The sequence below is a fragment of the Lissotriton helveticus genome, chromosome 10 (genome assembly GCF_964261635.1).
Source record: "Lissotriton helveticus chromosome 10, aLisHel1.1, whole genome shotgun sequence".
NCBI lineage: Eukaryota > Metazoa > Chordata > Amphibia > Caudata > Salamandridae > Lissotriton > Lissotriton helveticus.
Window position 1 is genome coordinate 836197027 of NC_136071.1, and position 24147 is coordinate 836221173.

The window sequence follows — 24147 nt, forward strand, 5'->3', positions numbered from 1 at the left end:
GAGTAGCATGCCCCACCAGGCCAATGTGGACCAGCCATCCTAATGACCACAACAGCCACTTATCATAAGAGATCGAAGAGTAGTGTGCCTCACCAGGCCTACAGCTCACATGCCACTGGTGAGCCTACTAGAGTCAGGCCAGCATCCAGGTCCTCTTATCTCTCCCTTCCCTACATCCTGAGAGGTACAGCTGGATAGTGTACTTAACTCTAGTCCAAAAGCATGTGTTTATTAATACACTAGCAGCCCGTCCCGACGTTGTCCGGGTATGATTTGCTGCCGGCCAGTAGTATATTGTTTTGTAGGATTTCGTTTTGATAGCATTTCTTATCTGTGACAGGCCTGTGAAACGCTCCGATTCACAGTGCACTGCTGATGCACTTAAGAGTGCGCGTTCAGTAGTGTGTGAATTTGAGCTTCCCTACTTTATTTTTCCTTGCAATATTATATAGTGTGAACTCGACAACATGGCATAAGCACAATTTACATTACAGAAGAACACATTCATTTGTGGTAGGCACGGGGAGATAAAGCGATTTGCCTGGAATCACAAGATGTTGAGCTGATGCCGAGATTCGAACGTAGCTCCCCAGCTCTAAAGTTCGCAATTCTAGAACTTGTGGCGGGAGGTGTGTCTAAAAGTGTATGTCGGTGCTGGCCATCAATGAGAGAGACCTGTGCATTTTTCAAATGGGTGGTGAAAAAATATGAGTATGTTGCTGGAGATGTGGGCCGCCGTGCCACCAATGTACTTACCGGGGAGGGTAAACACCCATTATTCCGCAACTTTCTTTCCGCATACCATCACTCCACATACTTTCATTACGAAAGTACCATGACTCCGCAATGCCATTATAACGCATGGCATTACATTTTATATGCTTTTACCACGCATACATTTACAACAAAATTCGTTGTAAATGCATGAATGGTAAAAGCATTTTTTTTTTATGTTTGGATAAGATAAGTATGGGTATGGGGGTATATGTTTTGGGGTACTGAGGTATATGTTTTGGGGTACTGAGGTATATGTTTTGGGGTGTTAGGGTATTTTAAGGGTTCAGATATAGTTTTGGGTTATGGGGTACAGGGGTAGTTTTAGGGTTTAGGGATTGGTATGGGTTTTGGGGTACAGGGGTATTTTTAGGGTTCAGGGCTAGGTTTTGGTTTTGGGGTATAGGGGTATTTTTAGGGTTCAGGCGTAGGTTTGGGTTTTGGGGTACAGGGGTATTTTAAGGGTTCAGGGCTAGGTTTGGGTTTTGAGGTACAGGGGTATTTTTAGGGTTCAGGGCTAGGTTTGGGTTTTGGGGTACAGGGGTATGTTAGGGTTCAGGGATAGGTTTGGGTTTTGGGGTACAGGGTTATTTTTAGGGTTCAGGGCTAGGTTTGGGTTTTGGGGTACAGGCGTATTTTTAGGGTTATGGGGTAGGTTTGGGTTTTGGGGTACAGGGGTATTTTAAGGGTTCAGGGCTAGGTTTGGGTTTTGGGGTACAGGGGTATTTTAGGGTTCAGGGGTGGTTTTGGGGTACAGTGGTATTTTTAGGGTTCAGGGCTAGGTTGGGGTTTGGGGTACAGGGGTATTTTTAGGGTTCAGGGGTAGGTTTGGGTTTTGAGGTACAGGGGTATTTATAGGGTTCAGGGCAAGGTTTGGGTTTTGGGGTACAGGGGTATTTTTAGGGTTTAGGGATAGGTTTGGGTTTTGGGGTACAGGGTATATTTATAGGGTTAAGATGGGTTAGTGTTTAAGGGTGTTGGGGTATTTTAAGGAGTAAGGGTGGGTTATGATTATGGGGTGCAGGGGTATTTAAAGGAAGCAGGGTGGGATCAGCACACGATATGAGACATGGCATGAAGGGCCGAACGTACCACACGCCCCCAGCGTTTGTCACGCCCTCCAGCACCCCCCCCACAGCACAACGCAGACACGCCCACAAGGGACCACTTTGCTGGCACGGTTCTTTTACCTTTTAAATGTATATGGTGGGCGTCTGCATAGCTTATGTCATTCTGCTGCAACTGCCCATTCCAACGCTGTATTGGGTGTTGTGATTGGTGCTGTGGTTCCTGAGATTACCCGCCTCAAAGGTTTGGGCTCTCTCTTTATTATATTAGTATAGATTTCCAACACTGAGAAGGCACATTAAATGAGACAAGTGCACGTTTGTCTACAATCTTAGCATGTAACTTGGAAGCACGCCCTGTGCGGCCTCCAGGGCCTCTATGTTTTATTGCTTTCATTATGCTACTGGGAATTTGAAGTCTGTGTGTCTATTGTTCTCTGTGCTTGGATGCCTGTGTGTTAGTCTGTATGCATCGGTGTCTGTATGTCTATTGTTCTCTGTGCTTGGATGCCTGTGTGCATCGGTGTCTGTTTGTCTATTTTTCTCAGTGCTTTGATGCCTGTGTGTTAGGATGTGTGCATTGAAGCCTGTGTGTATATTGTTCTCTGTGCTTGGATGCCTGTGTGGTGGTCTGTGTGCATCAGTATCTGTATGTCTATTGTTCTCTCAGCTTGGATGTCTCTGTGTTAATCTGTGTGTATCGGTGTCTGTATGTCTATTGTTCTCTGTGCTTGGATGCCTGTGTGTTTGTCTGTGTGCATTGAAGCCTAGGTGTATATTGTTCTCTGTGCTTGGATACATGTGAAGTGGTCTCCGTGGATTGCAGTTTGTATGTCTATTATTCTCAATGTTTGGTGACTGTATGTGTAACAGGTGAAATGTTGATATAATAGAGTGTTCTAGCACTGGGAGGCCTTTAGGTAACCATGATCCATTTGCATCGGTGTCTATCTGTTAGTGTATGTGCGTTGGAACGTGTGTGTCTCTAGGCCTATGTTCAAGGGTGTGTGTATATGGTAGTGTGTGTGCAAGGGTTTCTGTATGCCTACTGATCTTGTAGTGTAGTTCCTATTATCCCAATAGGCTCTGCGCATTGGAATAATATCTTCAATAGTATAGACGTAGGACTGTGGTTAACTAGGTCTTCTACTGACAATATTAGACTTAAAGTTATGTGTGCCAGCTAGCTCAGAGTTCACTAGAAACTTTCTCGAATAGGCAAGGAGGAGTTTAACCTCCCTGGATAGACAAGAAGGGATTTAGTTTCTGACAACCATAGAACATGACAACTTTGCTCCCCCCTAATCAAGAGTATATCTCTAGAGTAGTGTGAAAACAAAAGACAATCATTTTACTCAGTCAGTACGTGCATACTTAGTTCCACCAGATTGTAGAGATAGAAGAGATGGGAGTGTTCAATAAAAGGTGTTTATTTATTGATCAGTCTCTTTTTCTCATACAAGAGAAATGAATCGCTACAGTAGCAATACTTAAGGTTAAGTAAAGTGCATACAGTAAAAGCAGGATTATAAAATAATACTGTAAAAGCATTGATATGGTTTCTTAGCCATATGATACTTTAAAATGGATAAAAGATATACATACATATATACATTGACTAATCGTACTCAACTGGTGCTTCTAACTACGCCTACCCCGGTGTACCTGACCTAAGCCTAATACGTGGGAGGGAGTAAGTAAGTAGCAGTTTAAGTTAAGTTTGTTTTGCCAAGAATCTGACTCAAGAATTCTCTGTAAGGGGTTAGTCAGTTCAGTACCTGGGATTTAGAAGGCTGGAGGGTTGGTATCTCTGTCTCAGGACTCGATATCCCAGTTACCCGCGAGGGCGGCTGGAAACGCCGGAGGCTGGATTTCTCGGCAGGAGAAAAGGCAGCGTCTCTCTCAGCCCGTCAAAAGGGAGGGGCAGCGTCCGTGGGCTTCTCTGCATCAGCTGGGCTCTCCGGCAAGTAGCGCTGCTCCAAGCTCGTCACCACCGTGTCTTTGCTTAGGGCAGCGTTGGTATATTTATACCTGAAAGGTGCCGAGTTAGACGTAAGGATGGACATAAGACGTCAGTAAGAATGTCATAAGGACTGGTCGTTCTTACATTCTTTTCAGGAGTTCTCGAGCGAAATCAAAACAATAGCTGCGGGGATTTCCCAGGTCTGCTGGAGGTTTGATTTGTTTTGAGAACTCGTGTGCTTTCTAGGGGGCTGGAGGGATAGTGCTTGCTTAATGTGACAGCATGCGCTATGACCTAACCTGAAAACGGGTTTCTGTGCCGTTGTATGGACATTAGTGAATTAATAACCGGACAAGGGTCAGAAATAGGAGTATCAATATAGGTACCTAGATAAACACACTACACCCACTCCACGATTTTATGTACATATTTACTAACCTAAGCAATAGTAAACATAACTAACAGTGCATGTGTATACCGAACCACCCCAAAAACACTTTTATTTTTTTGTATTTGAAAAATGGCGTATGCAAAATGCACGAAATGAGTATAGGTACTGTATGCATTCAAGCAGTACAATCATTCAAAAAGGAGATGCACATTTTATATCAGCATGAATGATTTGCGAAATTACACATGAAATGGCTCTTGATACAGAAAAAAATTGCGAGACCATCTCATCACATATAAACACAGTTAATTGCATATAAGCTAGAGGTTGAGGTAATGTAACGTCTCTAGAATTCCTAAGAATAGAAGTTCTGTTCTCTTAGAATAGTTTTACTTTAAGCAGAAGATAAGTGCCAAAAAGGTAAATATTTTGGAATTGGGAAAAAAGTTTTCACTTTTCATGGGAGAAGAGAAAAAATAGTTCACAGTCACTTTGTTTTCAAAAGACTGAAGGCCAAATTCAGAGTTCAGGGAACGCCGTGTGCAAGTTTGTTTAAAATTCATTCTCTCTGTTCTGGTGAAAACATCATTTCAGACAGGCTCTCGAAAAAAGAGTCTACAGCTTCTGGTGAAAGTTCGACTAGGTTGGAAAATGTCGCTACCATGCAGTCATGCGCATGATTGCTTTCAATGATGGTTCGATCAGAACTGCTTACAGAAGGTCGTACCTGGTCGATGCTGCTTTCATCTTGTACTTCCCTACCCTTCAATCGTAATGGTGAAGTCTCCACGAATGCCGTCATCAGGATAGGTAGCGGCTGGGGACAGCACAATGCATGAGCCTTTACTGGACCCAACAAAGTATCTGCATCCAATGGTACGTCCGATTGTAGTGTAAGACAGGTGTCCAACACGCATTCTTCGCCGCATAGCATGCACCTTAATACAGGCATTACACAATTCTGCCAGATCGGTCTGAATGAAAGAAACTAGGTCATATTTAGATCTCGTAGCCGGGCTAAGCCAAGGACTTTAGTTATGCGGTCCCGGTAGCGGATAGCTAGGATCGTTTCTTCCATTGTTGCTGGAGTCTTGTCTGTGACATGGCTTGCCATAACGAAGCAAGAGTAGCAAGAATAAAATGCCTGCTACGAGTCCCAACAGGAGTGGAAGTCTGCCAAAGATGGAATGGACGAAATTTGGAAAAATACCCAGGATCGCTTTGAATGGGGTTAAAGCTCCTGAAAAAACTGTCTTAAATACACTTGCGATACCACTTGTATCAGAAATATTTAAGATTTCGTTCAGCATTTCTGCGAAGTGTAGGGGGCAATTTGTTGATAACATTGAATGAATCTCTGCCGTTGTCCTTGCAACTTGGAGATCATACGTTTCTTTTGATGACGTCAACTGGGTTGGCGTCTGTAGAAGCACAGTCTTCATTCTGCTTACAGTATCAATTCGAATAGAAGAGATTTTTAAACTGGGCCATAACCTTCCCTCCCTGTCTGGAGCATCATTCGGGAACAATACTCTTTCACAGCACATGACCCTGGAAGTCACGCTTACAAGATAAGGTTTTCCTGGCAGCAAGCCACAACATCTGTGATCCACAATTAGAATGTAACTCCCGTTCGAAAGTCTTCTAAAGAATGGTTCTATTTGTGTTGCAGGTGTGCCTAACTGGTGACATGAAAGGTTATTTGAAGTCCCTTGACAGGCCCCATGCAAACTTATACCCTGACACAGAAGTATGCCACTTAGTGATTTTTCACAATTATTACCACTAAGAAATACACTCTGTCCTTTATTACTGACACATGTGTGTGTATAGGGCAAGTTCCATGTTGACTTAACGTATCCTTTACCCAACCTTTCATACTGGCCTGCCTGTATATATTTTTGGCAGTATTGAAACTGGAAAGTTGTTATCGGTATATTTATCATCCCATGTATTATCCATTCAATGACAGGTCGTTCTGACATTGTCAATGGTAATCTCTCAAGTTTTTCAATGCTCAGAATTGTATAGTCAGCACCCTTTTCTGCCAAACTGATTTGTTTATCAGTAAGGTTAAAGATATTAAATAGTGACGTTGTGTTGATTAAACGCCAAGGCACATAGCCTGAACGCAGATTTTGTAACTTCCAGCCAAGCTGTACAATAGAACGTAATTGAGACTGACCGTGTTGCAACATCAGTAAGTCTTGCTCTATTATATCGATTGCAGAAGATACAATACTGTCCAGTGAATATATTCTGGAAGACAGAGTCATTAACCCATTGTCTACAACAGAAAGTGATTTTTCCAAATTAACACGGTCAATTTCCCGTATTTTTTCTGCTGTCTCAATGAGTTACTTTCCATGCTTCGTTGTAAGCTGCATATATAGAGGCCGCTATGAAACGTTTTTGACGCTGTTTGCGTGGTCCCATGAGGAAATCACGCAAGTCAGCACCTTCTTCAAGTAAAGTTAAGTGTTGCTTAATTTCTGACAGTGTGGATGTATGTAGCCATTGAAGGCAGAGTTTTCCCACACTGTAAGTAGTTACAATCCCTGGATGTTGTCTCTGGGAGTATCTTGGGTCTGGCCTGGTCAATGTGAACCCCTGTATTTTGTTCAGGAATCTGTCTTGACAGTTATTTGTGTCTGTGGGCCAGATCAACCATTGTTTCCAATCAGGATGTGTTCTGTTTTGGTTTAAAATATAGGATATGTCTATCTCAACATCCGTAGTGCTATTACTGTTAGGTGTTGGTTTTGGAATAGACGGTTTATTTAAGTCTTTGATTTTTGCTAGGCCAAGACAGGTAGTCTGTTGAATTGTGTCATTCAAAAATATAATTTGTTCTGGGATCATGCAGGCTCTAAATAATGATTCTATACATTGCACTTGCCAATCTTTTGTGCCCCGGATCGTTTTCGTTTCAATGTTATTGTTCCAGAAATCAAAACCGAATGTATTCATTTTTTCAAAAAATGAGTCCGAATATATCAATTTTGTGTTTGTACCATGGTTTTCACTCCTGTCTTAGTTAACAATTTGAAATAAAATGATTCTGCATTACTTGTGTTAAACCCTGAAAAGTATGAATATTTATCAAAAAATGTCTTTGAACTGCCTTTTGGTGGAGTTGCACAATGCTCCCATTGGTTAAAATTTAAAACATTTCTAGGTTGAGTAGATTTATGCAGATAATGGTTACCATAATGGTTGTAACAAAACATTTGATCGTAATTAGATGAACCTTGCAAATAATCATGTTCTGTAAATTTAGCTGACATTACTAGATCAGACCTCATATCATTAATACTTTCAAAGTCCCAATCATCATCGAATGTGCTCGGTTTTACAAAGTCACTCAATGAAATCTTGAATTGATGAGGATACTTCAGGAGCTCAACCGGACCATATATTTCGTAAACAGTTTTGTCCCATGCTACCCCACCGGGTATAGGATTGGCTGTGAAGTTTACTGAAGAAAGTTCTCTTTTCTCGATGTGTGAAGACTTGTGTGGTTTCAGGACCAAGTTGATATTCTGACTTGCTGTGTCCATTGTAGCATATTTTCCCTCAATGAAATGTCCCAAGCATAGTACCATGATGAGCCAAAGTATGAGGATGAATACTCCTAGTGCCACCCAAAGTTCAATCCATGGAGAAATAAGATAGGTTTCTTTTAGTTGATGAAAGAGTTCCTTTGCTTTGTCTTTAAAAGTTTTTGTTGTCGGCTGTTCCTCAGGTTCACTCAGATCCTCAGAAAAATCATCGAAGTTGATGAAGTAGCCTGATGCTGTTCTGTCAATTGTTTCAATTGCTTCTGGATTCCTTTTTGTTTTTGGAATTTTCTTTGTTTCATTTGCATAGTCTGTGGTTACATCATTGTAGACTGGTGTTTCTTGATTTAAGATTTTAATTTGGGTTTCAAGAGGTTTAAGTTCCATGGCTTTGTTGCATAGTCCTTGTTGTTTTACTGTAGGTTTATCAATTGTGATTAGTCTTTCAGTTTGAACCTCTGTGTTTGTAGCAAACTTTGGTGTTCTGCTACTTCTTGGGAGTCCACTTGGCCTACTACTTGTTATCGGCCACATGATTGTGGTTTAACCAGGTCGATGGATACAACTCGGTTCTCCTTTTTACCAGCAAGGGGCGGTAGTACTACTGATCTTGTCCCGTTGACAGACAAGACAGGAACTGCTTTTCTGTAAGAAGGCCCAAATTCCTTCTTCACCGCGATCTTCTCTCTGACCAGATTCCCGATTTTTGGAATCAGACAGGCCTTGCTGGGACAGGTGGTTTCTCATCAGTGGTTATTGGCTGCTGTTTCAACTTTATGTTGCTCAGGTCTTTTCTCGTTTCGTTTAAGTCCTGTAAAATAGCCAAACGATCTTTCATATCAAAGCCTTTTTCTTTAATCACTGAAGTTTGACTGTCGAGGTCCTGGATTATCATTCTAGTCCCAAACAATAGTTCGTACGGACTGAGACCTTTCAGAGAATTTCTTGGTAGATTGTTAAGACTACGTTGGACACTTATTAAATTTTTGACCCACCCAGCTCCCGAACCTAATACCTTTGCCGTTACAGATTGCTCTATGCCTTGGTTTTTTCTTTACACCATCCCGTCTCCCTCAGGAAGGAAGTGATAAGAGTCCCGCAATGCAATGCCCATGCGCCCCCCATAAGCTCGAGAGCTAAAAGCAGGGCAATGGTCAGAATGTAGCATGCCCCATGCGTATATGCCATTATAGACTCGCAAATCTTTATATAACAGTTCAGACGTCAGCCGAGAGCTGGGGTCTACATTTTAAGTGATGATAGTCTCTATATGTTAATTTGACGCATTAATCATATTGGGTTTTATATTTTTATTGTTTAATCCCGTCTTGAGCGAACCGCCATGGTAAAACACCGTCTCGGTCGCCACTGCGATCTCTGTTGCAGTTTGGACAGTATTTTGCAAATATGTGGTGTTGCAGGCTCATTCCTGGCCACCAGTATGTGGATTGCAATTCTTCCAGAGAATCTTTTAGTTTGAGGTGTCTAAGACCCTCACCCATATGTGCGTCTGCTATTAACAAACCTCTCCTGTTCGTGTTTGGAATTACTCTATCCCCCACTCCAGGGATTTGAGCAAAAGGAACGGAGTTCGCATCGATTATGTATGTATAATTGAGTGGATAGTTGATGGGTAGCGCTGAGCAGTCGCCTTTTGATGACGTTTTCACCGCCAGCATTGTTTCCCCGTCAATGTATTTTCCTGAACGCTTTTTTGTAGCTACGGAAGCCGATTTAGTTGCTTCAGTTGTGGCTTTCTCAGCCAATAAATTCCCGGCAACGTGAACGCCATCACGCTGATGACTCGGTGAGTGTATCACGTGAGTCTTTGGTAGTTCTTCCTGTAAAAGAACTACTTGTTCCCAAAGCGATTTTTGCTTTATTGTGGCACCTGTGTCATCTTTGTACCCGTTTTCAACCCATTTCGGCAAGTCGTTATTGTATGATTTGACGCAGTAATATGAATCGCACACTATTAGTGTCGGGAATTCGCGATCCGCATTATCTAGCGCCATTTTTAACGCTATTATTTCAGTTTGTTGTTCTGAATTATTTTCCACTGAGTGTGTTTTTGTAAATAGAGGTTTCAATTTACCTTCGCGCCACACGTCTTTTGTAATCTCGCATGTGGCGTTATAAGCTTGCTCTCCCCACACTGAGGGCTGAGCATGTCCGTCTGTATATATTACACAGGCGTACTGTCGTATGGGCAGAATGTCGCCAGGCAGAGGATATTCTCTTTCATATTCTAGATCTTTTAATTTTTTCATTTCCGGGTCAAAATAGTATTTCACTCTGTCTGTAGCAAGAGAATCTTCCCATTGTATTCATTTTGGATTTAGTGCCATTGTAGGTAAATTACATGGGCTTGTTAATGCCTCAAAGGCTGATTCTGCTGTTCTGACTGTAATCCGTCTGCCGTCAGCTTGGTATCTTTCTCTTGCTACACATGTTTGAACCGCATGAACAATGTTTTCCTTAATGCTGAATGTTTTTTCCGCTTCTGTGTACAAGTGTGATTTGTAAGCTATTGGTACCGTTTCTCCCTCATTAGAGGTTAGGTATGTGAATCCGCATCTTCCTGGGAGGACTCGGATTACAAGGTTGCGTGTGTTATCGCGTGTTTGCAGTTTTGTTTACACTAACATGTCTGTTTGTAAAGATCTCAAAATTTCTGTGTGTTTTTGAGTCCAATTGGTTCTTTTAAAATCTGTTTTTATTAGATCATAGAGGGGTTTAACCCTCTCTGCATAATTTATAATGTAAGTTCTTCCGAAATTTAGGAAACCTAGAATTGGTTGCAAGTTTTTCAGTGTTCTAGGTGCTTGGATTACAGCACATTTCTCTAGGAAATTGTCAGCCAGGCTTTTGCCTTCACTTGATAATTCATATCCTAAAAACAGGACAGTTAGATGGGCAATTCTTGACTTTTTGAAGTTGAATTTGTAACCCTCTGCTGCGAACCCAAGTATTATGGTGTTCACTCTTTTCAAGTGAGTATCCAAGTCATTATCTGTTAGATAGATGTCATCGACATAAGATAATGCCTCGTCATCATATATTTGTAGTAACTCTGTTACTCTCGCTGAGAATAATCCTGGGCTGTTCTTGAACCCTTGGGGCAAACGACAGAAATTTTTCTGCGAGCCATTTATTGAGAATGCGGTCAAATATCTGCTTTCTGGTGCTATATTTTGACAAAAGAATCCATTGGATATGTCTAATGTTGTTTTGTATTTTTTGCGCACTATGCTATTCATTAGTGCGGCACTGTGTGAGTTTTGTACTGCAAACGTTTTGCAGCATGAGTTAAGGTGTCCGTAGTCCAAAACTAGACGATATGAATCATCTGGTTTGGAGACAGGAAACAAAGGATTGTTCATTTGTGAGGTGCATGTTTCAATCACCCCCTGGTATTCAAGTTGATCTAAGATCTCCCTGACCTGTTTTTTAGCTTCTTGCTTAATTGGGTACTGCCTCTGTGCAGTTGGTTGAGACTTTAACTGGATCTTGTGAGGAGGAGAGTCCTCATCCCATCCCACATGATTTTTATATAGTGCAGGAGCTTGGGCTACTGCCCACTTTCTTGCAAGTGTATATTTTTTATGAATTGGAATATGATTTGAGAAGGCAGGCATAATCATTTCTTCGCCATGAGGGCATTCCCTGACAAACTCTGGTGGCCAGTCTTTTTCAGCTAAAAGGATGTCATAGCCTTTGGAGAGGTTATCCCAAAACAGACCCCTTATTTTCCTAGTCTTATCTCCCTCTATACGTAAAGTTATTTCATATATTTTTTGAGGTTTGCTAACTCTGGTATCTGCAGTTTCCACTTGAATGTATTCATTCGTGTCCACTGTCTCCAGATGATTCATCAGGATCTTGCGAGCTATGCTCACTTCTGCTGCGCTGTCTAGCATTGTCTGAGCCCACTCTCCGTTTTTCAACTGAGTCCTCAGGATCCTCGGCATGTTTGATTATTTTAATGCTGGCTACCTTCTTCTTTGGAAATTGTAACTTTTGACTTTGATGAGCAGGTTTTTTGTCTTTGGACTTGACGTGCTCTTCCCTTTGTTCTGACCGTCCTCTTCTTTCCGATTTCTGCGAGGAAGTCTGAAAAGATCGAGAGGGACGTGTATCAATATCTTGATATCTATCCGGTTTCTTCAAATTATCCCTATTTCTAAGGTTGTATTTTTTCTCAGAGGGCTCCCTCTGGGGAGACTTGTGTCCTTGGTCCGGAGATCTTTCTCTCCGCCGAGGAGACCTTCCTCTGGACTGGAATCTTTTTTCTTTGGGAGTGGATTGTTTATTTCCATCTCAGTTCTTTTTTGAAGTGTTTAGATTATTTTTAATAAATACCTTTTCAGGATTTTCTATTAGTTGGGGTTTCACTGGTTTCCCACCCAAACTATCTCTTCCTAGCTCTTCATAGGATTTTTCTATGATTCTGGCAAGTTCAAATGGTTGTTCTGCTATATCTGTTTCCTTCAATCTTTGGCGGATCGCCACATTTGCTGCTTCCCCTTTTATGGTTGCTAGTAATATTGCCGAGACCTGCTTAAAGTCTTTCAGTAATTTCATACCCAGAGTTAAAGCAGGTTCCGGACCGTATTCATTTTGAATCTGTTTTAGCACCTCTGGTATTACCGACATGGACAGAACACCATGTGTTTTTGTGTAAATGGAAGCAAAGACTGTACCCCAAGTGTCACAGTCCTCCACATGTGGTGCGATCCCCATTGGAAGGCAGATAGTCAGAATCCTGTGTTTCTCAACAGGGGTGGTATCTGAGTGATTTTCTGTGCTAACCAGAATGGAATTTGTTCCCTTTTAATCGGTCCTTTCCATAGACAGGACTGTATGTTCTGTGTTGTGATTTTATTTGTGTTCCCCTATTGATTGGTCAGCTGTGAAATTTTAATAGTTGGTTGGACTGTTGAAGTCCGCATTACATATTGGACTAATTGTCTGTGTATTTTAACCAGTTGTTCTAGCTGTGCTAAAAGTTCTGGTTTCGACATTTTTCCAATGTCTGGATGTGGTGTGTAGCCGGCTAGAACCGGCCACGTTGCTCCTGGTCTACCGAGTGGACCGAGCCTGGTGATGTGATCATTATGTTTTAGGGCGCCTTTAAACCAGAGCAGGTGCTTCTGGTATTTGAGTGGTTTTTCCACCTCCTCGAAAGGGGTGTACTCATCCGGAGGTTCCTCTATCTTGTAATAGTGGAACTCCTTTGTTACAGCGTTTGGTGCTGGAAAATTTATCCATGAATAGAATACCTCTGTCTGCCGATATTCGTGTGCCTCAATATGACGAATATGACTGTACCACCTCTTGATGTCAGTCCATTTTCTATGAGTTTTAAAGTTATCGTTTTTCTTATGCTGACCGGGATGAGTATTGCATCCGGGTCTTGCTGTAGGAGACTTGTGTCTTCCGCTAGGAGTTGAGCTGCTATCTCCTTCACCGTCTGACATTTTACTGACAGGAAGGGTTTTTGTTGCAGATCAGGTTTCTACGGAAACAAAGATTGGATGCACAATATTTTGGAACACTGTATCCTTCAACGTTGAATAAACCAAAACCCATACATAGGAGTCTCCTCCTACTAAGTTTGGCGGATTTAACCTTTGACCCACTCCAGACGTCTTTGGAGTTTTATGGGAGAAAAGGGTCTGTGTGGAAAAGCACGACTGAGTTACTCTAATGCCTTGCGTTAGTTTTATCGCCTTATCAAACGTTGGGCGCCATGTAGTGTAGTTCCTATTATCCCAATAGGCTCTGCGAATTGGAATAATATCTTCAATAGTATAGACGTAGGACTGTGGTTAACTAGGTCTTCTACTGACGATATTAGACTTAAAGTTATGTGTGCCAGCTAGCTCAGAGTTCACTAGAAACTTTCTCGAATAGGCAAGGAGGAGTTTAACCTCCCTGGATAGACAAGAAGGGATTTAGTTTCTGACAACCATAGAACATGACAACTTTGCTCCCCCCTAATCAAGAGTACATCTCTAGAGTCGTGTGAAAACAAAAGACAATCATTTTACTCAGTCAGTACGTGCATACTTAGTTCCACCAGATTGTAGAGATAGAAGAGATGGGAGTGTTCAATAAAAGGTGTTTATTTATTGATCAGTCTCTTTTTCTCATACAAGAGAAATGAATCGCTACAGTAGCAATACTTAAGGTTAAGTAAAGTGCATACAGTAAAAGCAGGATTATAAAATAATACTGTAAAAGCATTGATATGGTTTCTTAGCCATATGATACTTTAAAATGGATAAAAGATATACATACATATATACATTGACTAATCGTACTCAACTGGTGCTTCTAACTACGCCTACCCCGGTGTACCTGACCTAAGCCTAATACTTGGGCGGGAGTAAATAAGTAGCAGTTTAAGTTAAGATAGTTTTGCCAAGGATCTGACTCAAAAATTCTCTGTAAGGGGTTAGTCAGTTCAGTACCTGGGATTTAGAAGGCTGGAGGGTTGGTATCTCTGTCTCAGGACTCGATATCCCAGTTACCCGCGAGGGCGGCTGGGAACGCCGGAGGCTGGATTTCTCGGCAGGAGAAAAGGCAGCGTCTCTCTCAGCGCGTCAAAAGGGAGGGGAAGCGTCCGTGGGCTTCTCTGCATCAGCTGGGCTCTCCGGCAAGTAGCGCTGCTCCAAGCTCGTCACCACCGTGTCTTAGCTTAGGACAGCGTCGGTATATTTATACCTGAAAGGTGCCGTGTTTGACGTAAGGATGGACATAAGACGTCAGCAAGAATGTCATAAGGACTGGTCGTTCTTAAATTCTTTTCAGGAGTTCTCGAGCGAAATCAAAACAATAGCTGCGGGGATTTCCCAGGTCTGCTGGAGGTTTGATTTGTTTTGAGAACTCGGTGTGCTTTCTAGGGGGCTGGAGGGATAGGGCTTGCTTAATGTGACAGCATGCGCCTTGACCTAATCTGAAAACGGGTGTCTGTGCCGTTGTATGGACATTAGTGAATTAATAACCGGACAAGGGTCAGAAATAGGAGTATCAATATAGGTAGCTAGATAAACACACTACAATCTGTGTGCCTGGTCTGTCATGGGTGCCTGCATGTGGACTGTAAACATGAGTATTTCTGTATTTATTTGTCTGGGTGCCTGCCTTCATCTTGGTCGCTTGCTTACGTGTGCATGTGTGTGCCTAAATGCCCATTGTCCTGTGTGCACCTGTCCTGTGTGCACCTGTGTCTGTATGTATGCTGGTTAATGTGCAAGGGTACTGGTATGTTTGGCTGCCTCTATGCATGTGTGTGTTGGTCTCCGTGTATGGGTGCCCGTTTGTTTCTGTGTGTACATGTGCGTGTAATCTATGTGGGTACGACAGGTGGGCACGCGCCACGTACAGGAACTGGGAGGCTAGATGCCCTCTGTGCATACTGGGAGAACTTTACAGATGGGCAGATCGGAGATTCATCAATGAATAAATTAACGTTAGATTTAACCAGTATTAAAAACCGCGAGCATATGTATTTATTTGAGCATTTATAACACCCTAGAATCTAGTGTTACAAGTGAAGCAGGGGATTGTGTGACCCCCTTCCCAGGCTTCCACGGCCCCACTGGGGGTCGAGCCCCACAGATTGAAAACCTCTGCCCTAGAGTCTTAGTGAAAGGGTGAATGTATTGCAGTCAACTACTACAGCCATCACACAGGACAGAGTCTAAGGAAACTGGACAGTATGTCATAAAATATAATTATACTCAGTCATCACTGCAGAGGGAAGTCTCAATGAACAGCCTAGACTGTCGCAAAGCACTAACATACATATACATCAGTAGGGGACATGTGCCAGTTTTGAGGTTAGTTCACTGATAAATAGTACACCAGCTTTAAAAACAGAATTACAGATTAAGGGCCCGATGTAGGTCGCCAATTACCGGTCGGTAACGGCCAAAAATCGGTATTTTTGGCCCTTACCGACCGGAATCAGAGTTTCGAGAATACACCGAATTCTTATCTACCGAGTCGGAAAATAAGAAATGGCTATTTTCTGAATCGGAATATACCGAATTCTTATTTACCGAATCGGTAAATAAGAAATGGTAAAAATGGCATATCGAGACGTAGGAAACACAAAAAATACCGAATACCATGAAAATCGGTATTTAAGAGTCAGTATTTACCATGGATTGAAAGCAGGTGGAAACCAGGTGCAGGATATAAAAGAAGGCCCCCCCCTCCCCTTTACAAAGATGTGAGCCCCGGGGGATGGGGACCCTGGGCCTTGAAAGGCTCAGTGAATGGGAACATGCAACCCTTCTCCCCATTTTAGTGCTTTTTGGCATCTGGGATTTTAGTGCCTTGCGCTACACCTAAGATCAAGTACGCAAGCGCCCCATCCCTTTATAAAGATGTCAGCTCCCGGGGATGGCATCCTATGGCATTTTTAGGTTTGGATGGCAAAATATTGGCCCCTGCTGCTGCTGGGCGCCAGGAGGACCGCCACTTGGACTGCCTCCCTGCCTGAAGGCCCAGTGAGCTGGCTCTGGGCCCAGCCTTGCCCCCCCTGCCTGCCTCCAGAACTTTGCTGGAGCTTTATTTTACTTATAGCGCTTGAGAGCGCTTTATCTTGCCCTTCAGCGATTGGGAGCGCTGTGTTTCTTCCCTAGTGCTTGAGTGCACTTCATCTGCCGAAGCCGGTGCCCACCCGGCATTTGCCACATGTTTTGCGGGGCTTAGCAGCGCAGGTGCCCACCACGCTCATTGCCGCACTTTTGCCGACTTTGGTTGCCCGAGCGAGTGCCCACCTTGCTTTATATTTAAATTAGAGAGGGAGCCTACCCCTCGAAATCAGCGCCGCAGCCAGGGGAGCAGGAAGTAAAGCGGGCCACCTGACTGTGGGCGGGCCCGCGAGACGGAAGTGCGGACAGAAGTGCAGACGCTGCAAATAGGAAGCGGACGGGAGCCCACCCCGCGCTCCTGTGCTCCAAGGAGGAGTGTGGCGTCATCTCCCGGGGCTCCCCTGGGGAGGGTAGAGCTCCCGCAGCCCAGGAGAGAGAGCCCGAGTCGCCGGTAGGAGCCGCCGCCGAGAGAGGAAGAGCGGAGCTCCGACAAGAAGCGAAGTCCTCGGAGAGAACAGCCCGGTGAGTGACCCGGGCTGGGGGTAGTTCTGTGCGTAAGCCTGAGTGCCTAAGGGAGGCACCGTTCGATCTCGAGTCCCCAGGACGGGGACTCCAACGATGAGGCATCACCTTGTTTAAGAGCCGGAGAGGCTCAGGGCATTTGCAATATAGAGCCGCGGAGGCTCCTCCTGGGCATTTGTTGATTGAGAGCCGCAAAGGCTCCCTGGGGGCATTGGTAATTCGGAGCCCCGAGGCTCCAGGGCCCCACAGTTGTTCTTCGAGTACAGAAAGGCTCACGGTGCCCCCTTTGTTTGTCGAGCCCCGAGAGGCTCCAGCCCACATTTGTTCTAGAGCCCTGAGAGAGGCTCAGGGTGCCATTCTGTTTATTTAGAGCCACGAGGCTCTTCGGGGACACGAGTCAGTTGGTTAGAGCCTGCGAGGCTCCCACGTTGTGTTTGGCCCCATTGTTGTTCTTGAGCCCACGAGGCTCCAACGTTGGCCCCATCAGTGTCTTTCCAGCTGCCCAGCACTTAGTGGGCAGCTGCCACGTTTAGGTTTGTTCTTGGCTGCCTGCGCAGCCTGCCCTGACATTTTTGGACTAAGGGCATTTGAGCCCTTGAGAGGCCAGTTGGCCTGAGGGACAGTTCTAGTGTTGTGCCTATGTGCACCTTGCGCAATTTGTGATTTACTTGCTAATGTGATCTCTGTGCAATTGTTATTACCTGCACCTCTGAATGTTTTATGCATCATGTGTTTTGCTTCTTTCCCTTTGCTATGTGTTTGATGCTTAGGTGATTGTTTTTCCTTCTATAGGTCCTGCTAGTAAGGTCCTGGTTCCCTGCATGATTTTCCTAAGGTGGTTAGGGTTGCGTAGGAGGTATTTACCCATTACCTGTAATTACAGGTTGTGTGCTACATGTACTATTTTGGTGCTACAGTCATTATATGTTCTATGTGCTAAGTGTTATACCTACAAGTATTATTACTCCTACAAAGTGCTAATTACAACAAGTGCTAGTTCTAAAAGTGCATACCCCTGACAGTGGTCCAGGTGGCCCTGTCCTGTGCATAATCCCCTGTAAATTCTGCCCGTGCCTGTTGGCACATTGTAAAGTGTGTGTTTTTATCTAATGTGTTTTGGTGTAATACAAAGGCTATTTTTATACATAACCTTGTGTGGAGTTCCTTTTGTAGTGGGCCTTGGGTGTTGTTGCTGGGGGTGCGTGATTGCCTCCGAGTTTAGCCTTACTGCTCGAGTCACGTTACCAAGGGGGTGAGCAGGGGTTATCTTGGCGTGTAACTCCCTTGCCCTGATGTGGAAGCGGTGGTCTCTGACTGACTTTGGCGCAAGCCCTGGCCAGCCAGGGATCCCATTTCTAACAGTATTTAACAATTCAAAGCTGTAATATTGTGCCTGGAGTGGCAAAATACTTTTGTCATTTTGCAGCTCAGCATGGAAAGCTCTGTGCTAGTCCTATGCTTAAAAACGTTACTGTAGAAATGGCAAAAGACTGTGCCCCTTTCTATCTCTGCATGGATGGCACGGTGCTAATTCTATACTTGAAAACTTTTATAGAATTTCAGACATCTAAGGTGAACAGATTTAGAGTGTAGCTGGTGTTGAGGGCGCTCTATGCTTGAGCTGCTTTCCACCTAAACTTGAGAACTACCCAGGGTCCTCTGCTTCTTTTATATATCTGCGGCGTCTGGATTTCTGGATGCCAATTCAGAAGGGCAAAGCTCGGACTGTTGGAGTTCGTAAGGCAACCCATGTGACAACCAGTGTTTCCCCAGCCCGCTGGGGTGTTTAATTGACATGATTTTAGCAGGCAACAGCACCCACTTGGACAAATACTTACTGGGAGCACTGCAAATACCAGAAGGCACAGTGCCTAAGTGACACGCTCACAGGGGCGTGATGATCATTGAAATAAAGTGGTGCTCCCTGCAGCTGTTGTTGCTTTTTTCATTTCTGGCTCCTGAACAAGGACTACGGTTTGAAACGCGTTGAGCTGCATGATGTGAGAGACGCTGAATTGCACATGTGCTGTTATCCTCAGCCTATGAGAGATTCCTTCCCTGTGGCCATTCTCTATGGGGCAATCTGTTTTGTTGAATTGAAAGCGGCCGGCCCGGTCGCGAGATTGGCACGCCGCGGTGCGGATCTGCGGCGTCTGGATTTCTGGATGCCGATTCAGAAGGGCAAGGCTCGGACTGTTGGCGTTCGTAAGGCAGCCCATGTGACAACCAGTGTTTCCCCAGCCCACTGGGGTGTTTTATTGACATGATTTTAGCAGGCAACAGCACCCACTTGGACAAATACTTACTGGGAGCACTGCAAATACCAGAAGGCACAGTGCCTGAGTGACACGCCCACAGGGGCAGGATGGTCATTGAAATAAAGTGGTGCTCCCTGCAGCTGTTGTTGCTTTTTTCATTTCTGGCTCATGAACAAGGACTACGGTTTGAAACCCGTTGAGCTGCATGATGTGAGAGACGCTGAATTGCACATGTGCTGTTCAGGGCCGGTCCTAGGCATGGGCGGAAAGGGCAGCTGCCCAGGGCCTCGCGCTCAGGGGGCCCCGCCGCCGGCCCCGCAGAGTAGACCACAGAGCAGGGGGCCCGATATGAAATGCAGGAAAAGCGCTGCGCACACTCGCGCAGACAGTAAGGCACTTAGAGGGGCCTCACATCTTCCCTTTCGCCCGGGGCCTCAGAAGGCCTAGGACCGGCTCTGGTGCTGTTATCCTCAGCCTACGAGAGATTCTTTCCCTGTGGCCATTCTCTATGGGGCAACCTGTTTTGTTGAATTGAAAGCGGCCGGCCCGGTTGCGAGATTAGCCCGCCGCGGTGCGGATCTGCGGCGTCTGGATTTCTGGATGCCGATTCAGAAGGGCAAGGCTTGGACTGTTGGAGTTTGTAAGGCAACCCTTGTGACAACCAGTGTTTCCCCAGCCCACTGGGGTGTTTTATTGACATGATTATTGCAGGCAACAGCACCCACTTGGACAAATACTTACTGGGAGCACTGCAAATACCAGAAGGCACAGTGCCTGAGTGACACACCCACAGGGGCGGGATGGTCATTGAAATAAAGTGGTGCTCCCTGCAGCTGTTGTTGCTTTTTTCATTTCTGGCTCGTGAACAAGGACTACGGTTTGAAACGCGTTGAGCTGCATGATGTGAGAGACGATGAATTGCACATGTGCTGTTATCCTCAGCCTACGAGAGATTCCTTCCCTGTGGCCATTCTCTATGGGGCAACCTGTTTTGTTGAATATATATCACTTAATGGTTTCAGGGACTTTATAGTTAGAAATTAGCATTTAAAAAACCTTAGAAATTCACTGTAAAAACCACAGGTACGTTATAGTTAGTTGGACATTTCACTCAAACAAAACCAGAGAAATTTGGCCGTTATAGTTAGTTCAGCTAACTATAACTCGTGCCCCCGCAATGCACTGCTGAAGACGTCACATATTACATTATTCATGACATGGTCAGTGACATCACTGATGACATCTCAAATTACATCACTGATGACATCACTGATGACATCATACAGTGACTATGTGTTTCTGTAAAGTTTAAATATGTTTTATATATATATGCCAAGATGTATTGAAGAATGAGTGGGTGTACTAGTGTCTGAGTAGATGATTTAGTAGCTGCGTGACTAACTGTATAAGTGAGTGATTAATCGTGTCTTACTGAATGCATGGGTTAGTGACTAAACTGTGTGAATGTCTGTATTAGTCTGCCACTGGTGTGTAAGCGGCTGCATGAGTTGGAGAATAGCTACATGAGTGTCTACATGGGTTATTGATTGGTTGTCTGAGTATCTGTATGGGTGCCTGAGTGTCTCTGTGGGTGGGGGGGTGTAACTCTGTGCATAGATGTGTGAGTAGGTAATTCAATGGGTGTAAGGGTTCAAGAGTGTATCTGTGAAGGGCTGTATGGGTGGATGAGTGTATATAAGTGTGTTGGTGAGTAAATGGATGTCTCAGTGGTTCATGTGTGAGTACCTACATATGTGAAAGGCAGTATATGTGAGTGTTGGAGTATATAAATGACTATATGTGAGAGTGAGTGATTGTGAGAGTGGCTGTATGGATGAGTGTGTGCTTGTGTCAGTGATTGTAGAAGAGAGTAAGTATGTGTTAGTATCTGTATGAATAAGTGAAGTGGTGTGTGTATAATTGGGTAGGTGAGTAAATGGGAGTGTGATTGATTCTTTGCATGTTTGACTAGGTAAGTGAGTAACTCTATGGATGAGTGGGGGTAAGTGAGTGTCTGTACAGGTGTATGAGTGCATATGATAGTGCTTTATTGATGAGTGAGTGTATGTAGGACTAACCGTATGGATGAATGAGTGGACATGTGTGTAGACCTAGGAATCAGTAAGTGGATATGTAGTGACGGGTATTGGTTTGTCTATGGTTTCGAAAATGGTAGTCTGTATTTTAGAGCAGGGTTGGGGAACTCCTATTGCCCGACGCCCAGGACATATTGTTTGGGGTCAAGGGCAACACGTTTTTATGTGTATTTTGTCCTTGGGACAAGTGGGCCCAGCCCCCTGCAGCACAAACCCTTTGGCTGCCAGTGTTCAGTACCAGATTATGGATCAGGTAAGGGCACTGTCTGCATATAAGGTAATATGTTTGTCCATATGTTAATACTGCTCAAACTTGTATTTATTATTCATTAACTGAAAACCTTTATTATTAGGGCGAGCGATCTAAGTAAATGTTGTAAGCTCTGACTGCACTACTGACAGTGGTTCCAGTATATAAACTTGTACACACCTTTTCAAAGTTTAGCAATAAGAGGCTAGATCTAATGCTCCCAGAATGCTATCTGATTTGATGCAAATATTTGCAGAAGCTTGAAAGCAAGATTGAGGATTATTTGCTTTTAAAATAAAATGTTGATAAAAAATGAAAAACGGGGAAAAATACATTTAACTAAATTACTGTAAACTTTCAGGTACCATTTCTTTGCAGAATCATTTAGTAATATATGTTAGTGCATGCTATTATTTCCCCAAAAATTCATAATGGAAAATCAGTGTAACTAGTTTCAATAAGATAATGGGTAACAAAAATAAACAAAATAAACAGGCATTGGCAAAGTCAGTAGGTCTGAAATTGATGGTCAGCTTTTTAGTTTTGTCAATGTGTGGCTTGTTTTGGCATAGTATTTTAAAAACCTTACTGGTGTGGGAGGTGCTGAGCCCTTATGATTGTAACAAACACTGGCAAAAGCAAAAATAGTTTTTGGTCTCAAAAAGCACACACTGCCACAGTAATTACTAGCACTGAACAAAACTACTTTGTGTGCCGATGTGCTCCTTGTGAAAGAGCAGAATGCTGTCACTCACAGTGAAACCAGCAATACAGAGAGAGACTGAATTTTAAAAATGCACAAAAGGTCATGGCCAGTCTAAATTAGGGGCCCAATTAAAGAAAGTCACAAAAGTGTACCCATGGTATGTTTCCTTGCATTAAGTGCTGCTGCACTGCTTTTGTGAATTCCCAAGAATTTATAAAAGTAGGAAAAGAAATAGTACTCCTAGAAAATATTTGTGAACTGCATTTTAGCATGAGCAAATATGCATGTGTAGATTTGCCCATGCAAAAATCTGAGTGTTTGCATATTCACTTTCCCTCCAACCACTTTTTTCCCAACTCTGGAAGAAGGCTTACATCTGCCATTGTCAGGAGTAAATGTCCAACATTTCTCAGTATGGGAAAAGATTAGAGAAGAGAACCTTAAAACATGCAAGTCAGTAAGTTTGCACAGACTCAAAAGGGCATTCTAACCCTGGAACGATTGCTTACCACTACCTTCAGCCCCAGGACGTAGATCTGTGGAAACGTGGCAACATAAGGGCATTGCAAGTATTCAAACACTACTATGGTATAAGCCCTGGCATAACCAGAGAAGCTAGTCAGAGCTCTTATATATTGAGATTGCTGACATAATTTGTCACCGCACTACAAGTAGATTTATGAAGCAACCTGCCCCATGGACAAGTAGATATTTTAATAAATTCCACACCCCTGTTAGAGTGGGTGTATCAAAGGTTATTTTAGGGTATGAGGAGGTGCATCAGATAATCACGTGGATGATGTCATCAGTGATGTCATCGGTGATGTCATCAGTGAAGTCATTTGAGATTTCATGAATGATGTAATATGTGACTTCATCAGCAATGCATTTTGGAGGCGCGAGTTATAGTTAGCTGAACTAACTATAAAGGCCGAATTTCTCTGGTTTTGTACGAGTGAACTGTCCAACTAACTATAATGTCCCTGAAACCGGTGGTTTTGTCAGAGAATTTCTGAGGTTTTTTAAATGCTATTTCTAACTATAGCGTCCCTGAAACATTTGTTTTTTTAAGTGAATTTCAAAGGTTTTTAAATGCTAATTTATAACTATAATGTCCCTGATACCTACTGGTCGCCAGTAGGTAGTTTTAGTTAGGACCTATTTTCCATAGGAAATCCGCAACATTTTATTTGGAATAACTTTGGTGCCGGTTGACGAATCTTTGCGAAATTTTCAAAACCGGTGGGGCGCTTCGGTCCGCTCCTATCCTGAAAGTCTTGGGGTGATTCGTGAAGCGCGTGCTGAGAAAAAAGGGGGTCCCAAAACGTATTTTCCCCATGCAATTTTCCATAGGTACCGTTCCTCGCGGCTACAGCCCGAACGGCTGAACGGAATTACACCAAATTTAGCAAAGTTGCAGTCCCTGTTTCAGACTCATGCCTTTTGCTTATATGGTGTAAATCTGTTCGGTAGTTTCTGAGAAAATTACAATTAAAAGTACATATATATCTATGGCCTCGGTGGATGCGCGGATTATAAGCGCACCATCCCGATCACGCGCAGAGTGCTGATTGGCTGTCAAGTGGTTGTCAACATTCAAAAACCAGGAAGTGTTGGCAGCCATTTTGTGCCTCGGTCGAAGCGAGGATCTAGAAATTAGTGGAACAAGTTTTTAAAACGTATAAAGGGGGCAGGTAAGAAATATTTTGACTCTCTAGACCTGTTTAGGGGGTCCCACAAGAACCCCTAGGGCCCAAAAAAAATCTATATATTTTTTTTTAAATGGAGAAATGTGCGCTGGGTTCATGGATCCTCCGTAAAAAAAAAAAACGAAGCGCGGGCTCCTGTGCTTGTTTAAAAATTAGCTACCTGGGAAGGACCAATCCTGTGGTCTAAAATATTGCATTTGATGCGGGGGCAGAGAAAAAAGGGGGGTCCTAAAACGTGTTTT

The 24147-nt window shown here is 43.6% G+C and overlaps 1 long non-coding RNA gene across 1 annotated transcript in view; it reads right to left on the bottom strand.

Annotated features, from left to right (window-relative positions):
• The window catches only part of LOC144785507 (uncharacterized), a 452423-nt gene that overhangs the window by 362115 nt on the left and 66161 nt on the right, over positions 1-24147 (bottom strand). The window lies entirely within an intron of this gene.